The sequence below is a fragment of the Cornus florida genome, unplaced genomic scaffold, assembly GCF_030987335.1.
Source record: "Cornus florida cultivar Cherokee Brave unplaced genomic scaffold, ASM3098733v1 CherokeeBrave_3.0.0_Hap2_Chr02, whole genome shotgun sequence".
In the NCBI taxonomy this organism is placed as follows: Eukaryota; Viridiplantae; Streptophyta; class Magnoliopsida; order Cornales; family Cornaceae; genus Cornus; species Cornus florida.
Genome location: NW_026775572.1, coordinates 33,807,953 through 33,828,628, shown reverse-complemented (window position 1 = coordinate 33,828,628; position 20,676 = coordinate 33,807,953). Strand labels below are relative to the sequence as shown.

Here is a 20,676-nt window from a genome sequence, read left to right as displayed (position 1 = left end):
TTTGTTGAGTCAGCTTATTAGTTAACCGGAAAACAAATTGGAAGGCCCAGGTTAGTTTGTGTTCATTTGTTTAATAAATGGTTCAAACTTAAACAAAATTCTTAGCGAAGCTCAAATATATTTATTTGTTCATGAACATGTTCGTTTAAAGGCTCGTTTTGAACTCCAAATATATATATACACACACACACACACAAACACACATATTTTTGAGTTCATTTAATATTTACTTAACCAACGTTAATAAAGGCAAAGTTCAAATTCAATCCAATGCGAAGTTCAAATCCTATCCAATGCGAAGTTCAAATCAACTTTAACTCATAACACTACATCCATTTAAAAATTAGGGATAATTTCACTCACACCCCTTAATTTTGACCATTTTTCACCTTCAAACATCTTTACTCATAATCATTGAAGTTTCTGTCTTTCACTGCTTCTCATGAAGTTGCATTTTGGATCTCAAGAAAAGAAAAAAAAAAAAAAAAAAATTTGAAATGGAAAGAAAATAATCAGTAAATTAAAGATAAAATTACTACTTAGATAAAATAAAATAAAAAAGACCTATCACAAATTCACAATATTGAACAAAAAATGACTGATTTAAAAAGAAGAAAAATTTAATGCTAACTTTAGAGGGGTTGATGTCTATTTTAAGTCTGCAAGTTAACACCAATTGGTGCTAGGGTGGTCTGCGTGAGCTGTCATTTAGCAAAACAGGAACCAAAAATACCATGCCTGCAAAATAAAGTGTTGTGGGTGAGGTATTAATATTTTTAGTTAATATATATATATACACACACACAAATTGTTTGGTTGCATCTCAAGCTTTGTAATTTGGAGTGGCTAATTGTATTAGGATAAGTAGTTATTAATCTGAGAACTTATTTTTTGTAGGTCCACTTTTTGAGAAGATGAAAGCTTACTGAAATGAGTGAAATCGAAAAAGGTAGTTTGGTAATATGTTATTATTTTGTTAATCAATTTGCATGATGAAAATTTTGTTACACATTAAATTGGTGCAAAATTTAATTCACTAAGAATTTATGAAGCAATTGTATGTATAATTTATCTATTATTTGTTTTGTTATTGGTTCTATTTAAGAAACTAGCATGTGTTGGGAATTTTGGTGATTTTCATGTGTTTAGCTTCTAATTTGCATCAAATTCAAGTTTTTTAGTATGTAGCTTATTTTGTTTAATCAATCACCACTTAACCTGAAAATATTCTACGAATTTAGGGTGGGAAAAATTAATAGTAATTAGAACACTTGGGTGGTTTTGACTACTTTGAAAAATTAATATAATTTTATTTAATTTGGTAACTGTTTAAAATCAAATCTGTCACCATTACAATTGCAAAAATATAGTCTACAAATCATATTTTTTAATTAATGAAAGTCCAAGAAATTATATAAAGTTATTTTACTTTTTATCATCCCCCCATGCCTGGGTTGGTTGGTGCCCATTGCAAAGATGACATTTATATTTGTACTTTGACAATGTAGTTGCAACAACGCAATGGCTGGCACGTGATTTCACGTGTTAACTTTAACAATTTCATACACACGTACAACTAGCATGAATCCTTTTCCTCGTGGCAATTGTGGTTGTTCAACCACTCAGGAGTGAGCAAATAATTCGTCAATTCGGTTCGAACCAATCCAATTCGTGTGATTCAGTTCGATTTTCAGATCTCATAGTTCGGTAATGGTTTGAAAAATTTGCAATTCGGTATTCGCGATTCGGTTAACGGATTGACTTCTAAAAAATCGATCCGAATCGAATCATTACCTAAATAATATATTAATATAATATATATATAATATATACACAATATTGAATATATAGTATATACTTATTAATATATATATATATATATACAATATTGAATACAGTATACAATATATACAGCCTCAGCCACGCCTCCCTCTTCTCTTCAGTGTTCTCTCTTCCCCTCTTCTCTCTTACAACCTCAGCCCCTCTTCTCTCTTCTCTCTTCCTCTTTTCTTCAGTCTTCTCTCTTACAGCCGAGCCGCGCCGCTCAATCCAACACCTCTTCTCTTCAGTCTTGTCTCTTAGGGTGTGTTTGGATAGTATTAGTTATGAGAGAAAAGAAAAGAAAAGAAAAGATAGTTTGGTGAGAAAAGAAAAGAAAGGATAGTAATAATTTCTATTTGTGTTTGGATAGAACGGGGAGAAAAGAAAAGAAATAATAGTTATTCTTGTTTGGATAAAATAGAGGGGAGAAAAGAAAAGAAAGGATAATAGACAAATTACTTTTTTATCCTTTCATAATCACGGGACTTGAATGGAATAATAAATCTGTGTATTGATTTGTGGAGGCTAATTTTGGTATTATCAAAATACCACTAAAATCACTATCATTTCTCTCCCTATCTCTCCCTATCTTCTCAAAATTGAGGAGAAAGCAAATGAAAGATAGGGAGGGATAGCTATCCCTCCCTATCTGTGATACTCCCTAATTTTGGAACACGGATTGATCAAGTCCGCGCACAAAATCAAGGGATATCAAAACAATTTAAGTATTTAACAAGCACAGAATACAAAGATGAATAATAAAGAATAAATAAACCGCTGAAGAAAACTAATAAATAAATATTACTTAATGATTCTCCAACAATTACAATTCGGAAATCCCATAACGTAAGGACCCCTTAAAACATTATCCAATAATCCAATACTATTTAAAAGTACACAAGATGAATAGACGAATGACAGTCTCCCAGCTGCGGATCCTCAACCTCGAGACTGGAACCCCTAATAACCTGAAAAATAAATCGTGGGTTAAACCCTACAAGCAAGTTCACTCTACCAGGCCTCTGAAAACCAATAAGCAGATCATCTCTGATTAAAACCAAACCTAATAAAGTTTTAACTTTAATAAAGCACGATATACATGTCTATATATAATTATATATACTATACTAATCACATCCATTGATAGGTTTATTAAATTTCCATACCTATTAAATAATTATTAAAATAATATTCATACCTAGACCAATCTACCATTTCATTTTATAAAAACTCCTTTGACCTTAATCCCATCCTAGTCAGTTGTTTAATCATTTAAACAACAAATTATAATAAAAGAAATACTCTATTTAATCCCAACCCGATAATGATTTTAATTGTTTAAATCACATATCCAAAATCCAAGTTTTGACAAATCATCCACGTCTTCCCCAATATTATTTTATTAATGTAAAATAATACACTAACCAGTAAGTACTAAACTATTCTCATTTAAGAATATCTAACCCTAATCCAATCCATACATACAACAACCATAGATGATATTTTAATCATCTAACACATAACAACGTAATTATGCTCTGACAAATCAACCATGCCATTGTAAATATTTTTATTTATATATTGGCAATTCAACCATGCCTCCATAAGTATATTTATTTATACATTGGCAATTCAACCATGCCTCCGTGTATGTAAATTTATACATTGGCAATTCAACCATGCCTCCACAGGTATATTTATTCATACATTTAATTAGCAATTCATCCATGCTTTCCATATATGCATTCTATTTATACAAATATTTAGGTAATATATTTAATCATTTGACAATTCATCCATGCCCACACTTTAACCATGAATTAACTTTAAAATTAACAATACGCTAAATCATACATAGCCATCACATGCATATTATACGCATATCATTAATTTAACAACCAGCCTATTAAGATATGCCAAATAAGAATGATAATATTAATCATCTTAAATGATTTATATATATATATATACCTACACATATGTTATTTAATGTATATATGTGTTTAACACCTTCTTTAATAATCCTTGATTATTTAAAATCAATATATATACATACATACATATATATATATATATAATTATATATATATATATATATACACTTCCTTCCATAACAAATTATTAATTTATTATATTTACACAAATTAATGCAACTAAATATGTCAGAAATAGTTTCCTTTAAATACTCCATACCGGTTTAAATAGTTTTCCGACACCGTCTCACTAAAACGTAAATATCTCTTATTAGGATAAGAATCTGATAATGAAATTGGTACCATTGGAAAGAGGACGAAAAATCCTTGAATTTGAGCTGAAGAATGACCCAATTTCGATTTAAAATGACTAAGTTATGACCGTTTTAATTTCTAGTGTCGAATTAGGCCAACATAGTTTCCCACGCGGGCCCACGTGCTTACTGTGCACTTGCACGCGCTGGATTCAAGCCTCCTTGTGTGCTGGTATTGGCTAAGCTCTTTCAGCTACCGTGAGCTCACCACACTGAATCCATCACTTCCTTTATGCCGCATCAAATGGTCATAAATGAGTGCGCAAATGAACACGCTCACACTAGATTATTTTCTATTAACTATAATAGATCTAAGGTCCAGATCAGCGAGTGCACCATCTTCTCATGGTCTGCAATACACCAAATAATCCCATAGTTGACCAGACCACTTCTATGGTCCAGATACACATGCGCACCAAAGTTTTATGCGCCGCGATGCACCATATCAATTCACATAAGTTTAATTAATCAAATGGCCATAATTGGCGTATACACCCTATTATCCTACACCGCGCCGCACTGGATCAATTCTTTATTGTGCCGCCGCTCCACATGCGCCAGTTACCTAGTGTATATATATATATATATATATATATATATATATATATATATATATAATTATTTTCCTAACAAATAATAGGAAAATAAATCCTAATAAATTCCTAAAAATATCAGAAAAATTTCAGAAAATTACAGAACAATTCTAGAAAATAAAGAAACCATAATTAACTCTCTTGGGTCACAAATCCACCTATAGATTGATTTTAAAATATACATAACACCTATATATATCAATTAAAATCCAATAATCTAAAAATCAAATATAATAGTGTATACTTTTTAATTATTCCGATCTAACCATAATTTTTAAACAAATAAATTTAATTAAAGCCTTGATACTCAAGGTGAAATCCTTATGAGTTCTAAGAGGAAAGTTAGAGAAAATTCGCCTGAAGGTTTCGAAACGAAACCGACGCTTTAAGCTTTAATTATCTCTTCCAATTCCGACGTCCTCCTTTTCAGATCCGACCTCCTCCTTGTCAGCCCTTCTTCTTCCTCTCTCTCTGTCTGTTTTATTTTTCTAACGTGTAAAACCTTTAACCCTAAAGCCTTATGTGTATTTTTATACACCTTAAATTCCAAATCCTATTCCAACTAGTATTATGAATTAAAATAATAATCTTTAAATAATTTATATCTATAAACATATATATATATAAATATATATTCCTTCCATAATTAACTCATTAGTTAATTAAATCATATATACTTATAAATATCAATAAATATATATCTATATATATATCTTTCCATAACAATTATTAATTAATTATATTTATATATAATTATATATATATATATATAAATATAATTGATACAAAAGTGATCATTTAAATAATTAAATAACCACGGACCTTCATTAATTAACCCAATAAGGTTTCATACAAGCCCAAGACCACATCTTTTGGTCCAACTTTCCTTAAGCCCAATCCAATTAATTTAAATAAATAAGATAATTAATTAAATACAGAAATTAAAATAACTAATTACATGAAGCACATAAACAAACAAGAATTTACAACTAAGTCATATAATACCAATAAAATCAACACACCAATAATTCAATCAATAATCAACCACACAAACAATCAATCATCGTACATAATCACGAAATATAACTTAATTAAAATAAGATAATTAATCTAGCACTCAATAAAATAAAATAAATCATTGAAAAATAAAATAAAATAATTAATCCTAATTAATAAATCTTTTAAAATTATCGGGGTATTACATTCTTCCCCCCTAACAAACAGAATTCCGTCCTCGGAATTCACAAATCCATGAAATAAAAACTTTGATTATTTAATTTCAAATTTCATTATTCCTTTTATCCGTGTGGAAATTAACCCATTCACACATATTCATTACTAGCAGACACATCACGTAATTAGCTAATTCCATATTTATATAATTAATAAATATAAGTACACACTAGAGACTCTCACTGGACTAAAGCAGTTTCAACCGAATAATGGGTATCTCATGTAAAACGCACACAAAGGTGGTTATGAGTCCTCCTTCTATCAGAGCCCACACATCCTTAAACCCAGCTACCCATCTCAATCGGCAATATACGCCTCCATCCTAACCACTGATCCTGAGACTCAAGCTTATATCATGGCCCATATATGTATGTGTGTATGTATATATATATAATCCATTATATCTCCATAAAAGTAAACTATCCAACCATATTATTTCAATGGCATACCATCCAACTATTCCGTTGACCTGACACGAATAAGTAGGACTTAACGCTATGGTTAATCCGTTCCCTTATAAATATATAGGTAGGACTTAACTTCTTTGGTTAATCCGTCCCTGAAATGCCACCGTCCCATACCGGTGTATTAAATCATACAATTCATAAATAAATAGGTAGGACTTAACTATTCCGTTAATCCGTCCCTAAAATACCTCCATATTATTTTATTGGTGCATAAATTCATAAAACCCATACTTCAAAATCAGGGGAAGACTCAACGATTTACCAATACCTTCTAAATCGGTGTCTTACCATTTTCCTGATAAAACTCAATGATTTACCATTAGGACACACTAACGGACCGAATATAGAATACAATGAATCCTAAACTTAAGCTCTAAGTAAAAGAGTACACAACGCGGAAGTCACACAACGAAAGACACCCTAGGGACACTTGAACCTGGAGTGCTCTGATACCAACTGTGATACCCCCTAATTTTGGAACACGGATTGATCAAGTCCGCGCACAAAATCAAGGGATATCAAAACAATTTAAGTATTTAACAAGCACAGAATACAAAGATGAATAATAAAGAATAAATAAACCGCTGAAGAAAACTAATAAATAAATATTACTTAATGATTCTCCAACAATTACAATTCGGAAATCCCATAACTCAAGGACCCCTTAAAACATTATCCAATAATCCAATACTATTTAAAAGTACACAAGATGAATAGACGAATGACAGTCTCCCAGCTGCGGATCCTCAACCTCGAGACTGGAACCCCTAATAACCTGAAAAATAAATCGTGGGTTAAACCCTACAAGCAAGTTCACTCTACCAGGCCTCTGAAAACCAATAAGCAGATCATCTCTGATTAAAACCAAACCTAATAAAGTTTTAACTTTAATAAAGCACGATATACATGTCTATATATAATTATATATACTATACTAATCACATCCATTGATAGGTTTATTAAATTTCCATACCTATTAAATAATTATTAAAATAATATTCATACCTAGACCAATCTACCATTTCATTTTATAAAAACTCCTTTGACCTTAATCCCATCCTAGTCAGTTGTTTAATCATTTAAACAACAAATAATAATAAAAGAAATACTCTATTTAATCCCAACCCGATAATGATTTTAATTGTTTAAATCACATATCCAAAATCCAAGTTTTGACAAATCATCCACGTCTTCCCCAATATTATTTTATTAATGTAAAATAATACACTAACCAGTAAGTACTAAACTATTCTCATTTAAGAATATCTAACCCTAATCCAATCCATACATACAACAACCATAGATGATATTTTAATCATCTAACACATAACAACGTAATTATGCTCTGGCAAATCAACCATGCCATTGTAAATATTTTTATTTATATATTGGCAATTCAACCATGCCTCCATAAGTATATTTATTTATACATTGGCAATTCAACCATGCCTCCGTGTATGTATATTTATACATTGGCAATTCAACCATGCCTCCACAGGTATATTTATTCATACATTTAATTAGCAATTCATCCATGCTTTCCATATATGCATTCTATTCATACAAATATTTAGGTAATATATTTAATCATTTGACAATTCATCCATGCCCACACTTTAACCATGAATTAACTTTAAAATTAACAATACGCTAAATCATACATAGCCATCACATGCATATTATACGCATATCATTAATTTAACAACCAGCCTATTAAGATATGCCAAATAAGAATGATAATATTAATCATCTTAAATGATTTATATATATATATACCTACACATATGTTATTTAATGTATATATGTGTTTAACACCTTCTTTAATAATCCTTGATTATTTAAAATCAATATATATACATACATACATATATATATATATATATATATATATATATATATTCATTAAATAATTAAACTATATATACCCATATATAAATAATTATATATATATATATATATATATATATATATATATATATATACACTTCCTTCCATAACAAATTATTAATTTATTATATTTACACAAATTAATGCAACTAAATATGTCAGAAATAGTTTCCTTTAAATACTCCATACCGGTTTAAATAGTTTTCCGACACCGTCTCACTAAAACGTAAATATCTCTTATTAGGATAAGAATCTGATAATGAAATTGGTACCATTGGAAAGAGGACGAAAAATCCTTGAATTTGAGCTGAAGAATGACCCAATTTCGATTTAAAATGACTAAGTTATGACCGTTTTAATTTCTAGTGTCGAATTAGGCCAACATAGTTTCCCACGCGCGCCCACGTGCTTACTGTGCACTTGCACGCGCTGGATTCAAGCCTCCTTGTGTGCTGGTATTGGCTAAGCTCTTTCAGCTACCGTGAGCTCACCACACTGAATCCATCACTTCCTTTATGCCGCATCAAATGGTCATAAATGAGTGCGCAAATGAACACGCTCACACTAGATTATTTTCTATTAACTATAATAGATCTAAGGTCCAGATCAGCGAGTGCACCATCTTCTCATGGTCTGCAATACACCAAATAATCCCATAGTTGACCAGACCACTTCTATGGTCCAGATACACATGCGCACCAAAGTTTTATGCGCCGCGATGCACCATATCAATTCACATAAGTTTAATTAATCAAATGGCCCTAATTGGCGTATACACCCTATTATCCTACACCGCGCCGCACTGGATCAATTCTTTATTGTGCCGCCGCTCCACATGCGCCAGTTACCTAGTATATATATATATATATATATATATATATATATATATAATTATTTTCCTAACAAATAATAGGAAAATAAATCCTAATAAATTCCTTAAAATATCAGAAAAATTTCAGAAAATTACAGAACAATTCTAGAAAATAAAGAAACCATAATTAACTCTCTTGGGTCACAAATCCACATATAGATTGATTTTAAAATATACATAACACCTATATATATCAATTAAAATCCAATAATCTAAAAATCAAATATAATAGTGTATACTTTTTAATTATTCCGATCTAACCATAATTTTTAAACAAATAAATTTAATTAAAGCCTTGATACTCAAGGTGAAATCCTTATGAGTTCTAAGAGGAAAGTTAGAGAAAATTCGCCTGAAGGTTTCGAAACGAAACCGACGCTTTAAGCTTTAATTATCTCTTCCAATTCCGACGTCCTCCTTTTCAGATCCGACCTCCTCCTTGTCAGCCCTTCTTCTTCCTCTCTCTCTGTCTGTTTTATTTTTCTAACGTGTAAAACCTTTAACCCTAAAGCCTTATGTGTATTTTTATACACCTTAAATTCCAAATCCTATTCCAACTAGTATTATGAATTAAAATAATAATCTTTAAATAATTTATATCTATAAACATATATATATATAAATATATATTCCTTCCATAATTAACTCATTAGTTAATTAAATCATATATACTTATAAATATCAATAAATATATATCTATATATATATCTTTCCATAACAATTATTAATTAATTATATTTATATATAATTATATATATATATATATATAAATATAATTGATACAAAAGTGATCATTTAAATAATTAAATAACCACGGACCTTCATTAATTAACCCAATAAGGTTTCATACAAGCCCAAGACCACATCTTTTGGTCCAACTTTCCTTAAGCCCAATCCAATTAATTTAAATAAATAAGATAATTAATTAAATACAGAAATTTACATGAAGCACATAAACAAACAAGAATTTACAACTAAGTCATATAATACCAATAAAATCAACACACCAATAATTCAATCAATAATCAACCACACAAACAATCAATCATCGTACATAATCACGAAATATAACTTAATTAAAATAAGATAATTAATCTAGCACTCAATAAAATAAAATAAATCATTGAAAAATAAAATAAAATAATTAATCCTAATTAATAAATCTTTTAAAATTATCGGGGTATTACATTCTTCCCCCCTAACAAACAGAATTCCGTCCTCGGAATTCACAAATCCATGAAATAAAAACTTTGATTATTTAATTTCAAATTTCATTATTCCTTTTATCCGTGTGGAAATTAACCCATTCACACATATTCATTACTAGCAGACACATCACGTAATTAGCTAATTCCATATTTATATAATTAATAAATATAAGTACACACTAGAGACTCTCACTGGACTAAAGCAGTTTCAACCGGATAATGGGTATCTCATGTAAAACGCACACAAAGGTGGTTATGAGTCCTCCTTCTATCAGAGCCCACACATCCTTAAACCCAGCTACCCATCTCAATCGGCAATATACGCCTCCATCCTAACCACTGATCCTGAGACTCAAGCTTATATCATGGCCCATATATGTATGTGTGTATGTATATATATATAATCCATTATATCCCCATAAAAGTAAACTATCCAACCATATTATTTCAATGGCATACCATCCAACTATTCCGTTGACCTGACACGAATAAGTAGGACTTAACGCTATGGTTAATCCGTTCCCTTATAAATATATAGGTAGGACTTAACTTCTTTGGTTAATCCGTCCCTGAAATGCCACCGTCCCATACCGGTGTATTAAATCATACAATTCATAAATAAATAGGTAGGACTTAACTATTCCGTTAATCCGTCCCTAAAATACCTCCATATTATTTTATTGGTGCATAAATTCATAAAACCCATACTTCAAAATCAGGGGAAGACTCAACGATTTACCAATACCTTCTAAATCGGTGTCTTACCATTTTCCTGATAAAACTCAATGATTTACCATTAGGACACACTAACGGACCGAATATAGAATACAATGAATCCTAAACTTAAGCTCTAAGTAAAAGAGTACACAACGCGGAAGTCACACAACGAAAGACACCCTAGGGACACTTGAACCTGGAGTGCTCTGATACCAACTGTGATACCCCCTAATTTTGGAACACGGATTGATCAAGTCCGCGCACAAAATCAAGGGATATCAAAACAATTTAAGTATTTAACAAGCACAGAATACAAAGATGAATAATAAAGAATAAATAAACCGCTGAAGAAAACTAATAAATAAATATTACTTAATGATTCTCCAACAATTACAATTCGGAAATCCCATAACTCAAGGACCCCTTAAAACATTATCCAATAATCCAATACTATTTAAAAGTACACAAGATGAATAGACGAATGACAGTCTCCCAGCTGCGGATCCTCAACCTCGAGACTGGAACCCCTAATAACCTGAAAAATAAATCGTGGGTTAAACCCTACAAGCAAGTTCACTCTACCAGGCCTCTGAAAACCAATAAGCAGATCATCTCTGATTAAAACCAAACCTAATAAAGTTTTAACTTTAATAAAGCACGATATACATGTCTATATATAATTATATATACTATACTAATCACATCCATTGATAGGTTTATTAAATTTCCATACCTATTAAATAATTATTAAAATAATATTCATACCTAGACCAATCTACCATTTCATTTTATAAAAACTCCTTTGACCTTAATCCCATCCTAGTCAGTTGTTTAATCATTTAAACAACAAATAATAATAAAAGAAATACTCTATTTAATCCCAACCCGATAATGATTTTAATTGTTTAAATCACATATCCAAAATCCAAGTTTTGACAAATCATCCACGTCTTCCCCAATATTATTTTATTAATGTAAAATAATACACTAACCAGTAAGTACTAAACTATTCTCATTTAAGAATATCTAACCCTAATCCAATCCATACATACAACAACCATAGATGATATTTTAATCATCTAACACATAACAACGTAATTATGCTCTGGCAAATCAACCATGCCATTGTAAATATTTTTATTTATATATTGGCAATTCAACCATGCCTCCATAAGTATATTTATTTATACATTGGCAATTCAACCATGCCTCCGTGTATGTATATTTATACATTGGCAATTCAACCATGCCTCCACAGGTATATTTATTCATACATTTAATTAGCAATTCATCCATGCTTTCCATATATGCATTCTATTCATACAAATATTTAGGTAATATATTTAATCATTTGACAATTCATCCATGCCCACACTTTAACCATGAATTAACTTTAAAATTAACAATACGCTAAATCATACATAGCCATCACATGCATATTATACGCATATCATTAATTTAACAACCAGCCTATTAAGATATGCCAAATAAGAATGATAATATTAATCATCTTAAATGATTTATATATATATATACCTACACATATGTTATTTAATGTATATATGTGTTTAACACCTTCTTTAATAATCCTTGATTATTTAAAATCAATATATATACATACATACATATATATATATATATATATATATATATATATATATATATATTCATTAAATAATTAAACTATATATACCCATATATAAATAATTATATATATATATATATATATATATATATATATATATATATACACTTCCTTCCATAACAAATTATTAATTTATTATATTTACACAAATTAATGCAACTAAATATGTCAGAAATAGTTTCCTTTAAATACTCCATACCGGTTTAAATAGTTTTCCGACACCGTCTCACTAAAACGTAAATATCTCTTATTAGGATAAGAATCTGATAATGAAATTGGTACCATTGGAAAGAGGACGAAAAATCCTTGAATTTGAGCTGAAGAATGACCCAATTTCGATTTAAAATGACTAAGTTATGACCGTTTTAATTTCTAGTGTCGAATTAGGCCAACATAGTTTCCCACGCGCGCCCACGTGCTTACTGTGCACTTGCACGCGCTGGATTCAAGCCTCCTTGTGTGCTGGTATTGGCTAAGCTCTTTCAGCTACCGTGAGCTCACCACACTGAATCCATCACTTCCTTTATGCCGCATCAAATGGTCATAAATGAGTGCGCAAATGAACACGCTCACACTAGATTATTTTCTATTAACTATAATAGATCTAAGGTCCAGATCAGCGAGTGCACCATCTTCTCATGGTCTGCAATACACCAAATAATCCCATAGTTGACCAGACCACTTCTATGGTCCAGATACACATGCGCACCAAAGTTTTATGCGCCGCGATGCACCATATCAATTCACATAAGTTTAATTAATCAAATGGCCCTAATTGGCGTATACACCCTATTATCCTACACCGCGCCGCACTGGATCAATTCTTTATTGTGCCGCCGCTCCACATGCGCCAGTTACCTAGTATATATATATATATATATATATATATATATATATATATATATATATATATAATTATTTTCCTAACAAATAATAGGAAAATAAATCCTAATAAATTCCTAAAAATATCAGAAAAATTTCAGAAAATTACAGAACAATTCTAGAAAATAAAGAAACCATAATTAACTCTCTTGGGTCACAAATCCACATATAGATTGATTTTAAAATATACATAACACCTATATATATCAATTAAAATCCAATAATCTAAAAATCAAATATAATAGTGTATACTTTTTAATTATTCCGATCTAACCATAATTTTTAAACAAATAAATTTAATTAAAGCCTTGATACTCAAGGTGAAATCCTTATGAGTTCTAAGAGGAAAGTTAGAGAAAATTCGCCTGAAGGTTTCGAAACGAAACCGACGCTTTAAGCTTTAATTATCTCTTCCAATTCCGACGTCCTCCTTTTCAGATCCGACCTCCTCCTTGTCAGCCCTTCTTCTTCCTCTCTCTCTGTCTGTTTTATTTTTCTAACGTGTAAAACCTTTAACCCTAAAGCCTTATGTGTATTTTTATACACCTTAAATTCCAAATCCTATTCCAACTAGTATTATGAATTAAAATAATAATCTTTAAATAATTTATATCTATAAACATATATATATATAAATATATATTCCTTCCATAATTAACTCATTAGTTAATTAAATCATATATACTTATAAATATCAATAAATATATATCTATATATATATCTTTCCATAACAATTATTAATTAATTATATTTATATATAATTATATATATATATATATATAAATATAATTGATACAAAAGTGATCATTTAAATAATTAAATAACCACGGACCTTCATTAATTAACCCAATAAGGTTTCATACAAGCCCAAGACCACATCTTTTGGTCCAACTTTCCTTAAGCCCAATCCAATTAATTTAAATAAATAAGATAATTAATTAAATACAGAAATTTACATGAAGCACATAAACAAACAAGAATTTACAACTAAGTCATATAATACCAATAAAATCAACACACCAATAATTCAATCAATAATCAACCACACAAACAATCAATCATCGTACATAATCACGAAATATAACTTAATTAAAATAAGATAATTAATCTAGCACTCAATAAAATAAAATAAATCATTGAAAAATAAAATAAAATAATTAATCCTAATTAATAAATCTTTTAAAATTATCGGGGTATTACATTCTTCCCCCCTAACAAACAGAATTCCGTCCTCGGAATTCACAAATCCATGAAATAAAAACTTTGATTATTTAATTTCAAATTTCATTATTCCTTTTATCCGTGTGGAAATTAACCCATTCACACATATTCATTACTAGCAGACACATCACGTAATTAGCTAATTCCATATTTATATAATTAATAAATATAAGTACACACTAGAGACTCTCACTGGACTAAAGCAGTTTCAACCGGATAATGGGTATCTCATGTAAAACGCACACAAAGGTGGTTATGAGTCCTCCTTCTATCAGAGCCCACACATCCTTAAACCCAGCTACCCATCTCAATCGGCAATATACGCCTCCATCCTAACCACTGATCCTGAGACTCAAGCTTATATCATGGCCCATATATGTATGTGTGTATGTATATATATATAATCCATTATATCCCCATAAAAGTAAACTATCCAACCATATTATTTCAATGGCATACCATCCAACTATTCCGTTGACCTGACACGAATAAGTAGGACTTAACGCTATGGTTAATCCGTTCCCTTATAAATATATAGGTAGGACTTAACTTCTTTGGTTAATCCGTCCCTGAAATGCCACCGTCCCATACCGGTGTATTAAATCATACAATTCATAAATAAATAGGTAGGACTTAACTATTCCGTTAATCCGTCCCTAAAATACCTCCATATTATTTTATTGGTGCATAAATTCATAAAACCCATACTTCAAAATCAGGGGAAGACTCAACGATTTACCAATACCTTCTAAATCGGTGTCTTACCATTTTCCTGATAAAACTCAATGATTTACCATTAGGACACACTAACGGACCGAATATAGAATACAATGAATCCTAAACTTAAGCTCTAAGTAAAAGAGTACACAACGCGGAAGTCACACAACGAAAGACACCCTAGGGACACTTGAACCTGGAGTGCTCTGATACCAACTGTGATACCCCCTAATTTTGGAACACGGATTGATCAAGTCCGCGCACAAAATCAAGGGATATCAAAACAATTTAAGTATTTAACAAGCACAGAATACAAAGATGAATAATAAAGAATAAATAAACCGCTGAAGAAAACTAATAAATAAATATTACTTAATGATTCTCCAACAATTACAATTCGGAAATCCCATAACTCAAGGACCCCTTAAAACATTATCCAATAATCCAATACTATTTAAAAGTACACAAGATGAATAGACGAATGACAGTCTCCCAGCTGCGGATCCTCAACCTCGAGACTGGAACCCCTAATAACCTGAAAAATAAATCGTGGGTTAAACCCTACAAGCAAGTTCACTCTACCAGGCCTCTGAAAACCAATAAGCAGATCATCTCTGATTAAAACCAAACCTAATAAAGTTTTAACTTTAATAAAGCACGATATACATGTCTATATATAATTATATATACTATACTAATCACATCCATTGATAGGTTTATTAAATTTCCATACCTATTAAATAATTATTAAAATAATATTCATACCTAGACCAATCTACCATTTCATTTTATAAAAACTCCTTTGACCTTAATCCCATCCTAGTCAGTTGTTTAATCATTTAAACAACAAATTATAATAAAAGAAATACTTTATTTAATCCCAACCCGATAATGATTTTAATTGTTTAAATCACATATCCAAAATCCAAGTTTTGACAAATCATCCACGTCTTCCCCAATATTATTTTATTAATGTAAAATAATACACTAACCAGTAAGTACTAAACTATTCTCATTTAAGAATATCTAACCCTAATCCAATCCATACATACAACAACCATAGATGATATTTTAATCATCTAACACATAACAACGTAATTATGCTCTGGCAAATCAACCATGCCATTGTAAATATTTTTATTTATATATTGGCAATTCAACCATGCCTCCATAAGTATATTTATTTATACATTGGCAATTCAACCATGCCTCCGTGTATGTATATTTATACATTGGCAATTCAACCATGCCTCCACAGGTATATTTATTCATACATTTAATTAGCAATTCATCCATGCTTTCCATATATGCATTCTATTCATACAAATATTTAGGTAATATATTTAATCATTTGACAATTCATCCATGCCCACACTTTAACCATGAATTAACTTTAAAATTAACAATACGCTAAATCATACATAGCCATCACATGCATATTATACGAATATCATTAATTTAACAACCAGCCTATTAAGATATGCCAAATAAGAATGATAATATTAATCATCTTAAATGATTTATATATATATATACCTACACATATGTTATTTAATGTATATATGTGTTTAACACCTTCTTTAATAATCCTTGATTATTTAAAATCAATATATATACATACATACATATATATATATATATATATATATATATATATATATATATATAATTATTTATATATGGGTATATATAGTTTAATTTGTCTATGAGTTGTATGGAAGGATGAATATATATATATATATATATATAAATAATTATATATATATATATATATATATATATATATATATATATATATATATACACTTCCTTCCATAACAAATTATTAATTTATTATATTTACACAAATTAATGCAACTAAATATGTCAGAAATAATTTCCTTTAAATACTCCATACCGGTTTAAATAGTTTTCCGACACCGTCTCACTAAAACGTAAATATATCTTATTAGGATAAGAATCTGATAATGAAATTGGTACCATTGGAAAGAGGACGAAAAATCCTTGAATTTGAGCTGAAGAATGACCCAATTTCGATTTAAAATGACTAAGTTATGACCGTTTTAATTTCTAGTGTCGAATTAGGCCAACATAGTTTCCCACGCGCGCCCACGTGCTTACTGTGCACTTGCACGCGCTGGATTCAAGCCTCCTTGTGTGCTGGTATTGGCTAAGCTCTTTCAGCTACCGTGAGCTCACCACACTGAATCCATCACTTCCTTTATGCCGCATCAAATGGTCATAAATGAGTGCGCAAATGAACACGCTCACACTAGATTATTTTCTATTAACTATAATAGATCTAAGGTCCAGATCAGCGAGTGCACCATCTTCTCATGGTCTGCAATACACCAAATAATCCCATAGTTGACCAGACCACTTCTATGGTCCAGATACACATGCGCACCAAAGTTTTATGCGCCGCGATGCACCATATCAATTCACATAAGTTTAATTAATCAAATAGCCCTAATTGGCGTATACACCCTATTATCCTACACCGCGCCGCACTGGATCAATTCTTTATTGTGCCGCCGCTCCACATGCGCCAGTTACCTAGTATATATATATATATATATATATATATAATTATTTTCCTAACAAATAATAGGAAAATAAATCCTAATAAATTCCTTAAAATATCAGAAAAATTTCAGAAAATTACAGAACAATTCTAGAAAATAAAGAAACCATAATTAACTCTCTTGGGTCACAAATCCACCTATAGATTGATTTTAAAATATACATAACACCTATATATATCAATTAAAATCCAATAATCTAAAAATCAAATATAATAGTGTATACTTTTTAATTATTCCGATCTAACCATAATTTTTAAACAAATAAATTTAATTAAAGCCTTGATACTCAAGGTGAAATCCTTATGAGTTCTAAGAGGAAAGTTAGAGAAAATTCGCCTGAAGGTTTCGAAACGAAACCGACGCTTTAAGCTTTAATTATCTCTTCCAATTCCGACGTCCTCCTTTTCAGATCCGACCTCCTCCTTGTCAGCCCTTCTTCTTCCTCTCTCTCTGTCTGTTTTATTTTTCTAACGTGTAAAACCTTTAACCCTAAAGCCTTATGTGTATTTTTATACACCTTAAATTCCAAATCCTATTCCAACTAGTATTATGAATTAAAATAATAATCTTTAAATAATTTATATCTATAAACATATATATATATAAATATATATTCCTTCCATAATTAACTCATTAGTTAATTAAATCATATATACTTATAAATATCAATAAATATATATCTATATATATATCTTTCCATAACAATTATTAATTAATTATATTTATATATAATTATATATATATATATATATAAATATAATTGATACAAAAGTGATCATTTAAATAATTAAATAACCACGGACCTTCATTAATTAACCCAATAAGGTTTCATACAAGTCCAAGACCACATCTTTTGGTCCAACTTTCCTTAAGCCCAATCCAATTAATTTAAATAAATAAGATAATTAATTAAATACAGAAATTAAAATAACTAATTACATGAAGCACATAAACAAACAAGAATTTACAACTAAGTCATATAATACCAATAAAATCAACACACCAATAATTCAATCAATAATCAACCACACAAACAATCAATCATCGTACATAATCACGAAATATAACTTAATTAAAATAAGATAATTAATCTAGCACTCAATAAAATAAAATAAATCATTGAAAAATAAAATAAAATAATTAATCCTAATTAATAAATCTTTTAAAATTATCGGGGTATTACACTATCTCTCCTTATCCCTCCCTATCCCTCCACTTAACTTACCCAAACACACACTACACTATCCTCTCTTTTCTTTTCTCTCCATATCCCTCCAAATCAACCCTACCAAACATACCCTACAGCCTCAGCCGTACCTCTCAATCCATGTTCACCAGATTCGAAGCAACGCCTCCCTCAGCCCCTCTTCTCTTCAGTCTTCTCTCTTCTCCCTCTTCTCTTCAGTCTTCTCTCTTCTCCCTCTTCTCTTCAGTCTTCTTTCTTACAGCCCAATCCGTGGAAACCGATCCAAACCGACGCTTACATAACGGCGGACAACGGCCGTTAACATACCACCATAAAACCCCTCCTCCTCTCTCATTTCCCCCAAACTGCAAAACCAGACCTCCCATTCTCTCTCTCTAAACCCTCGATTCGCCCCCCTCCTCTCTCTAAACCCCACCGCCTTCTCCATCTTCGTTCTACTTTCTCCATCTTCTTTTTTTTGCTTCTTTGAAAAAATCTCATCCTTTTTCTTTCTCCACAGTACTACATCTATATCGTCCATCTCTTAGTCTCTGGACATTAAATTTGGGTTTGAGAAATTTGTTTCATTATCTTTTTTCCTCACCAAAGAAAATGGTCCGAAATTGGAGAGAAATCGGAACATGGGACGACAAAGGTATAACTCTCCACCTCTCCTCCATAATCGTCTTTCATTCCTGAGATAAATCATGATTAACATTGAAGGATTTATAGCCATATATTATGTAAATGCTTATTAGGGTTTCTTTTCAGAGCTATATTTCTCGTTACTCTTTAAGCTGTAGTTTGATTTCTTGAAAGTTGAAACTAGGGTTTCAACTTTTGAGATTAGGGTTTTGTTTGTGATTGTGGTGGATCGTTGAATCCATTTATGATAGTTTCTCTTGTCCAGTATATATAATTTTATTTGTTGGGTGTGCTTTATATAGTCTTTGTACTTTTATCAAGATTTCCTTCTATGTGAAATGATTTATTGACCAGAAGTTTGCTAAATGTCATTATTGAAGCACCAATTTACAAGAAATTTGAAATCAGTAAACATTTTTCTTGAAATTTGAATTATCTTTTTTCCTTCTACAATGATCACTCATTACCTAAAGTTAAAAGCCTTTCCCAAAACAATCTCACCAGCATAAACAATACAATTAAAAGGATGTGTATAAATAAAAATCACGTCTGATTCATATATATATATGTGTGTGTGTATAAATACAAACTGAGATATGGGAAGTGCAGAGAACAGGGGGTTCTTAATATATAAAGAAGTATTTTTAAGACAGAGATCAACAAATCTGTTTGATGCTTCTCGTCAAAATCTTTCCCACAAGCAAAAGTTTC

The 20,676-nt window shown here is 30.4% G+C and overlaps 2 long non-coding RNA genes across 3 annotated transcripts in view; one reads left to right on the top strand and one right to left on the bottom strand.

The window, feature by feature from the left end:
• Positions 1-1,909: 1,909 nt before the first annotated feature.
• On the bottom strand, positions 1,910-19,572 carry LOC132294617 (uncharacterized). Its single transcript, XR_009478124.1, has 2 exons — positions 19,433-19,572; positions 1,910-2,077 (listed from the first exon to the last, which is right to left on the bottom strand). It is a non-coding gene; the product is annotated as an uncharacterized LOC132294617 (long non-coding RNA).
• LOC132294616 (uncharacterized) overlaps positions 19,441-20,676 on the top strand; it is a 22,876-nt gene continuing 21,640 nt past the window's right edge. For both annotated transcript variants that reach the window (XR_009478122.1, XR_009478123.1), the window contains exon 1: positions 19,441-19,975. This is a non-coding gene — a long non-coding RNA (uncharacterized LOC132294616). The remainder of the gene's footprint in view (positions 19,976-20,676) is intronic.